The sequence below is a fragment of the Ascaphus truei genome, chromosome 2 (genome assembly GCF_040206685.1).
Source record: "Ascaphus truei isolate aAscTru1 chromosome 2, aAscTru1.hap1, whole genome shotgun sequence".
NCBI classification, from domain to species: Eukaryota; Metazoa; Chordata; class Amphibia; order Anura; family Ascaphidae; genus Ascaphus; species Ascaphus truei.
This window is the reverse complement of record NC_134484.1, coordinates 372,987,517-372,995,719: the sequence shown is the minus strand read 5'-3', so window position 1 is coordinate 372,995,719 and position 8,203 is coordinate 372,987,517. Positions and strand designations below refer to the sequence as shown.

The 8,203-nt window shown below is 46.0% G+C and overlaps 1 protein-coding gene across 3 annotated transcripts in view; it reads right to left on the bottom strand.

Annotated features, from left to right (window-relative positions):
• The window catches only part of ANO10 (anoctamin 10), a 220,766-nt gene that overhangs the window by 86,686 nt on the left and 125,877 nt on the right, over positions 1-8,203 (bottom strand). The gene's annotated exons all lie outside the window — the stretch shown is intronic.

Sequence of the window (8,203 nt, the reverse complement as noted above, 5' to 3'; positions counted from 1 at the left end):
TACTGACAGCTAGTACAATGCATATGAAGACTCCAACAAGTTCCTTGTAGTCATTTATAGGTACCAACACACGGAGACATTTCTCTAATGTATTTCTTTTTTGCAGTACCTAACAAAAAATATATATAAACATAAATCAATGGGCACATTTGTTTTTTTCAACTGGCAGTAGGAAAAGTTGTGGAAAAAAATGCAGTCAAAAATAAACGTCTAAGCTAAAAATAAACTGATTTAAGTGGAGAAGGTACAAAAAAAAAAAACCATAACATAATTATGTACAGAACACTTAACAAAATAACCACAGAAAGGAAAAAAAATACTTTTATGATTTACTACTCAGGGTGGAATATAATATATATATTAAAAAAAATCTCAGATTCCGCTGAGCAGGCCCTTTGGTGGACAGGATAAAAATACTATGAAAGAGGGAATAAAACACATACAATGCTGGCCAGATGTCTAAAAATGGTGGCTGCAGCACAAAATATACAAGCAATTAGAATGACTAATGTTACCCTGACATGACCTATCCCAAATAATCAAACAGTTCCACCATTATTATCAAAAATTGTATGATGGGAAAACTGTAAGTCCCTCTAAGGACAAAAATACGAGGCTCGCGGAATATGTGGATAACTGCCAGCTCCCTAAACTTGAACAGGAACATAGAGCATACCTGAATGGACTAATAACATGCAAAGAGGTATCCCAAACTATTAAAGAACTTAAGACTTCAAAATCGCCAGGGCCGGATGGTTTCTCTGGAGCCAACAATAACAAATGTGCAGGTTCAATACATTTCTACAAGGGGAGGTATTTACAGTCAATGGCTACTGCCAATATTGTACTCATACCCCAAAAAATGGAAGAAGCCAACGAACTGTGCCAGCTATCGTCCCATCTCTGCAATAAATACTGATATTAAATTGTACGCAAAAATATTGGCTAACCGTCTGAAACAATATATGGCCTAGCCCTATCTAATACACCATGATCAGGTGGGCTTAATCCCCACCAGACATGACATCCGAAGGACACGTAATTTAATCCATACAGCTAATGCCAAAAATGTCCCTTGCATTTTCTTATCATTGGACGACGAAAAAGCCTTCGCCAGGTTGGACTGGCAGTACCTGTTTAGGGTTCTGAATAAAATGGGATTTACTGGTAACTTCCTTAAGCGAGTCTTCTTTGTAGTGGGGAGCGCGGAATCATCAAGTATAAAAAGAGGCGTTCATTATTTTGATTGCCTATGTTCCTAGGGGAACACACACACAAGTTTACTCGAGTATGGGAGCCTTAGTTGGAACAAGAGAGAGGGGTAGGGTTATATCCAAATGTAGCACTGATGTAGTGGTTATATGATGGCTGGATAGGATTGACCAAGCTTCCATTACTATTGAAGATCACATTGTGAGTAGGTTCTGGGCAATCTTTGCATAGAAACTGGTATCTTTGCTGTTATGGTCCTCCCAACTCCCAGGCCCTGGATCAGCTGGGGTGTGGGGTGTGAGAACTGTTGGTGGGCTCTGTACCTCCTAAACATCTGGTGGAATATCTCTAATGATTGTTTAAAAGTGACCACGTCTCTCCCATCCTTACTCTTCCCCTTATATTATTTAAATGAACTGTTGTGTTTAATGTTAATTATTTAAGGGCATATACACAGATGTGTGTTGTATTGATATAATTGTTGATACCTCTATTTTTTATTGTTTCCCTTATTGTCACCTTTTTTTTGTACCCCATTTAAAACTGTGAATAAAATATTAGTTGCAACAAAAAAAAAAAAACTCCTTTCCTTGGACATAAATCTAAGTATGTAAATAAAGTTGCTCTTTTTACGGGTAAGTAAACAAAATGTGTTTGTCCCTGCAGGTATATAAATTAGGAAGGGACAAATTATAGAAGAGAGAAGCAATTGGTTGGCATGGGTTGGTATAAAATATATGAATGTATGTATATCTTTATTTGTATGGCATCAACTATGTATATGGCGCTTCACAGCAGTAAAAAATCAACACAATAATAGGAGACATAATGGGAATAAGTGCTTCAAACATAAACATTAGGAAAAATTAGTCCCTGCCCCGAAGAGCTTACAGTCTGAGTTTTATGTAGGGAGAATACACAGAGGGTTTTATGGTACAGTAAGTGTTTATGCAAGAAGAGAGTACGTTTTCCTTTGTCGACCTCTCAGGGAGGACCATAGGGGTCTGTCTTGCGGCCTCTTCTCTCTCTACACACTCACTGTAGACAAACTGATGACATCTTTTGGATTCAAATATCACCGCTATACTGGTGACACTCAAATTTACTTTTCAACCCCAGACCTTACACCTAAGGTCTCCGACTGTCGCTATATCATGCCTGGATGGCCCTCAGATGGTGCTCCTCATACTTCCTCCCATTCATGGCCCCGGCCCTACTGCCCGGAATGGGACGTTTCACTGCAGCCACTTGGCCGTGACCAAATAGCCACCGGCACTCCGCCACCAGGAATACTCACCGCAGGTCACCTTCGTCACCGCTCACCTCGCCAATCATTAAATATCTTGGATCTCCCCAGCCGCAGGGCACCTCTATCCTCGGATCTCCTTGGTCGCCTCGCCGCCATTTTTAAATGTCCTCAGATCTCCACAGCCACAGGGCACCTCTATCCTCGGATCTCCTTGGTCGCCTCGCCGCCATTTTTAAATGTCCCCAGATCTCCACAGCCGCAGTGCACATCGCGCAGCTCCGACTGCATTTGTGAGCACGCCTGTACGTGTGCATCACCGGGACACTCAGCGAACTCGCCAGCAGCCAGGACACATTTGTGGGAAATGTAAAAAGATGTCCTGGCTGCTGGCGGCTGCGTTGAGAGTCCCGGTGGTGCGCGCTCACTAATGCAGTCGGAACGGCGGCCGCACAAAGGGTCCTGCGGCTGGTGAGATCCGAGGACATTTAAAGATGGCGGCGAGGTAACTTGCAGGGAGGCGACCAGTGGCAATTACCCCTGGCGGCTGAGTGCCGGTGGCGATTTGGTTGCGGCCAAACGTCCTAGACCGCTAGTACCTCCTTCTCCCTCACTGTTGGCAGCACTATCATACACCCTGTATCACAAACACGCTGCTTAGGTGTTACATTATCTGTTAGAGTTAGGCCTTGCGAACGGGTGTCTGCCTTGTCGTGGCTCGCAAGCTTACAACGCTTTGGCCAAAGGGTTAAACTAAATGACCCTATTTCAAGAGAATATGTAAGTATTTTACTGTGTATTTCTGTCATGTTGGATGTAGCATTGGGCTTCTCTGTTGTCTGTTGTATACATATGCCACGCTCAATAGCACTCCATTTTGACACTTATATACATATATATATATATTGTGGGGGCTCAGGGGTTCCCAAAAAGAGCTTGCTGGGGTTCTGTGTTTTGTTACATTTGACTGCTCCCTCACATTGTCCTATCACAGTCACGCGATTGCTTAAACCTGTCAATTTTTCCTCTGTAACATTGCAAAGATACGCCCTTTCCTCTGTCACTTTACTGCTAAACCTCTAACGCAGACCCCTTTTCTCTCCCTTCTAGACTATTGTAACCTTCTACTGTCCGGCCTTCCTGCCTCTCACCTGTCTCCCGTACAATCTATCCTAAATATCCTGCTGCCAGAATCACTTCACTCTCTCCTAAATCTCTCAGTGGCTCTCCTGCTGAAATCCCTCTCCTGGCTTCCCATTAAATCCTGTATTGCGAACACAATTCTCCTTCTCTCTTTCAGGTCTATACACTCCTGTGCCCCTCTTTCACAGCCCTAATTTCTCGCCTCTTGCATCCTGCTCCAGGATGCCTTCTGCCTAACCCTTTTGCATCTAAAGCCCTCTCCGGCCTAAAACCTCTCCCTCACTGCCCCACGGCTCTGGAATGTCCTCTCTCGCAATATCCGCCAAGCATCTTCTCTCTTCACCTTCAAGGCCAGTCTCAAAACGCACAACTTGAATAAAGAATTTCAGTAGCTCCAAGGTAAAACAAAATTGGAACTCACCCACTACATCTGCAAAAATGATAGAGGTTGTGGTTTCCTGTTGCTCAGGTGCCGTACCCTCACCGCCACGGAAAAGAATGTAACATCCAAACCGTTCCATATACCAGCACTCAAACATCACAAAAGAAACTTGAAGAAAAACTCACATCACTTGTGCTGAATTTAATCAGAAATCGTTAGTTTACTGCAGAGTATCTTGCCATAAACAATTTAATCGCAAACTGTGAATAAGAACAGCAAACATTTCCGGGCCTGTGTTCCCTCCGTCTGGCTTACCTGCTGAAAAAACAGCACCAAACGGTGCTTATCAAAGAAAAGGAATCCCATTGGGAGCCCTTGAAATTTTTCCTTTGATAAATCTGCTGTAAATGGCTTGCCCCAGATCCGGGAGACTTTAATGGGTTATTCATTAAACTGTGATAGTGCCGGTCAAGGGGATATCACATGGAAATTCCTATTTACTTCAATGGCAGTGCGATGGAGCCCTGATCGGCACCATTGCAGTTTAATAAATAACCCCTTAAGTCTGTTATTTACAGTCACCTCTACAGCCTGAGTCTGTCCTTTGACTTGTTTCTGGTTAACACGAATGCTTATGCTGAGAAACTGCACCCTGCATAGCCTTTACCCCTCTATATCTTTTAGTTTCATTTTGCAGCAAAGGAGTCAACTTACAAAGACCAAAACTTTGAGGTTCTCCACTTTTAGCACTTACAGTATCTATAAATGTGAACAGTCAGCCGACACCCATAATTTCACCATGCATCACACACACACTGACTGACGCACACACAGCCGGATGCGTGCGCGCACACACACACACTGACGCGCACACACTGACTGACGCACACACACACCCACTGACTGACGCACACACACCCACTGACTGACACACACACATGCACAGTAGCAGGCTGCTGAAGTGATGCTGCTGTGTCTTGTGTTCCATCACAAGTCCACTCCTTGTCTGACCTGAATCCTCGTATGACTTAAGACATTTGATGCTCCCATAGCTACAGTTAAACATGCACGCGTGCTTCTTTCTGTGACCTCCTACACTCATTGTCTCATTTCGTTAGTATATTTTGTTTTGTTAAAGACAAGACTTCTGAGGTCTTGGAAGGGCGTCTACAGCTATATTCAATAACCCTCATAATGGTCCAAGGCAGGGGCGCACAGACTTTTTTTTTGCTGCACCCCCCCCCTGCCTTAGGAAGGATGGAGGAAGGAAGAGTACCAAAAAAAATCAAGAAAGATACAGTAAAATGACAGTATGAAACCCGCAAAGCGACTCTGAGTGTCTGAGTGTCTGAGTAGGGAAAATAAGTGACATCACAGCTAATTAGTAATTACAACCTCTGTCTAACCATTGACGTGTTTGAGGATTGTGGCAAATAACAAGACAGGTGAAGGACATTAAGAATCGGATTCTTTATCTACATTTACTTTGAATGGGAGCTTAAAGGACAAAGTACTCCCTAAGTATTAACAATGTACAGTATTTAAATTCTTATGCAGAATGAAAATATTACACCATAGACCAAAAAGTTTTCCCTTTGAACTGACAATAAAGGTTCCTACTTCACAACTGTAGCTTTCAGAATGACAAACCTCTCATTCTCCTGTCTACCCGCAAGGCCACCCTCTCATTATATACTGTAAGAGGTGTCTCATAAGTAGGGTGACCATTCGTCCCGGTTTTGCCAGGACAGTCCTGTTTTTTTCATTCCTGTCCCGGTTGCCGGTCCGTCCCGGTTTTTGGCCCTGGTCCCGCTTCTTGTAGCAGGATGCAGTGGCGCGCGATGCGGGGGCGCTGCGTGAGGCGGCGGCGGAGGCGGCACGGGCGGTGAGGAGAAGATGCGGTAGCAGGTGAGGATTTGCAGAATGCCGGGGGGATTGGGCTTTTGGAGAATGCTGGCCGGGCCGCAGGGGATTGGTTGAAGGTCGGAGGAAGCCAGGCGCGGCTTTGCAGGATGCCGGGCCGCAGGGGACTGGTTGGAGGGCAGGTAGGTGCGTGTGTGTGTCTCTCTGTGTGTCTCTGTCTCTGTGAGTGTGTGTGCCTCTGTCTCTGTGAGTGTGTGTGTGTGTGGCTCTGTGAGTTTGAGTGTGTGTGGCTCTGTGAGTGTGTGTGTTGCTCTGTGTGTGGGTCAGTGGCTCTGTGTGTGTGTGGTTCTGTGTGTGTGGGTCAGTGGTTCTGTGTGTGTGTGTGTGTATGTGGCTCTGTGAGTGTGTGTGTGGCTCTGTGAGTGTGTCTGGCTCTGAGTGTGTGTGTGTGGCTTTGTGTGTGTGGCTCTGTGAGTGTGTGTGTGTGTGTGTGTGTGTGTGTGTGTGTGTGTGTCTCTGTGAGTGTGTCTGTGTGTGTGTCTGTATCTGTGTCTGTGTCTGTATCTGTGTCTGTGTGTGTGTGTGTGTGTGTGTGTGTGTGTGTGTGTGTGTGTGTGTGTGTGGCTCTGTGAGTGTGTGTCAGTGGCTCTGTGAGTGTGGGTCAGTGGCTCTGTGAGTGTGGGTCAGTGGCTCTGTGAGTGTGTGTGGCTCTGTGAGTGTGTGTGGCTCTGTGAGTGTGTGTGGCTCTGTGAGTGTGTGTGTGGCTCTGTGAGTGTGTGTGTGAGTGTGAGTGTGAGTGTGTGAGTGTGTGAGTGTGTGTGTGTGTGTGTGTGTGTGTGTGTGTGTGTGTGTGTGGCTCTGTGAGTGTGTGTGTGTATGGGTCAGTGGCTCTGTGAGTGTGGGTCAGTGGCTCTGTGTATGTGTGTGTGTGCGTGTGTGGCTCTGTGTGTGGGTAAGTGACTCGGTGTGTGGGTATGTGGCTCTGTGTATGTGTGTGTGTGGGTGTGTGGCTCTGTGTGTGTGTGTCAGTGGCTCTGTGTGTGTGTGTCAGTGGTTCTGTGTGTGTGTGTGTGTGTGTCAGTGATTCTGTGTGTGTCAATGGTTCTGTGTGTGTGGCTCTGTGTGTGGCTCTGTGTGTGTGTCTCTGTGTGGCTCTATGTGTGTGTCTCTGTGTGGCTCTGTGTGTGTGTGGCTCTGTGTGTGTGTGGCTCTGTGTGTGTGTGTGTGTTGCTCTGTGTGTGTGTGTGTGGCTCTGTGTGTGTGTGTGGCTCTGTGTATGTGTGGTTCTGTGTGCGTGTCAGTGGTTCTGTGTGTGTGTGTGTGTGTCAGTGGTTCTGTGTGTGTGTCAGTGGTTCTGTGTGTGTGTGTCAGTGGTTCTGTGTGTGTGTGTCAGTGGTTCTGTGTGTGTGTGTCAGTGGTTCTGTGTGTGTGTGTGTGTCAGTGGTTCTGTGTGTGTGTGTGTCAGTGGTTCTGTGTGTGTGTGTGTGTGTGTCAGTGGTTCTGTGTGTGTGGCTCTGTGTGTGTGTGGCTCTGTGTGGCTCTATGTGTGTGTGGCTCTGTGTGGCTCTATGTGTGTGGCTCTGTGTTGCTCTGTGTGTGTGTGTGTGGTTGTGTGTGTGTGCGGCTGTGTGTGTGTCGGTGTGTGGCTCTGTGTGTGTGTGTGTGTGGCTCTGTGTGTGTGTGTGTCTGTGTGTGTGGCTCTGTGTGTGTGTGGCTCTGTGTGTGTGTGGCTTTGTGTGTGGTTGTGTGTGGCTCTGTGTGTGGTTGTGTGGTTGTGTGTGTGTGGTTGTGTGTGTGTGTGGCTCTGTGTGTGGGTCAGTGGCTCTGGGTGTGTGTGGGTCATGACAATGGGACACATTATGGCGCCAAGGCATCACGTGATGCCCCATTGTCATGGCAACATGTCACCGCCTGATGTGTCTCGCTCAGTGTCTCGTCATGGCAACCGGGTGCGTCACATGATGTTATTTGTTTTATAAATAATTTTTAATGTGTCCCGGTTTTTCATTTTGAAAATCTGGTCACCCTATTTATAAGCCATATCAAATATCATAACATTTCAACTACTCAAAACAACAATTAATGAAATATAGGAGGAAAGAACCCAAACACATACATAGCAACCTGCACATATGTGAAGGGACTGAACACAGTGGCTGTGAGCAGCAGTGCTTCACAAAACAAACCTAAGCTGCAGGCTCCTGAGACATTACTTCCCCCACCAACTAGAAGCTAATGGAAATTACATTCCTCTGAGAATATAACAAAACACTAGCACGGCTGAAGCAGTCGTTTCCGTAATTAAGCATTTCTCTCTCTGTACTTGCATAGCCCGTCGCCCAGGGCTGTGGGTTTCC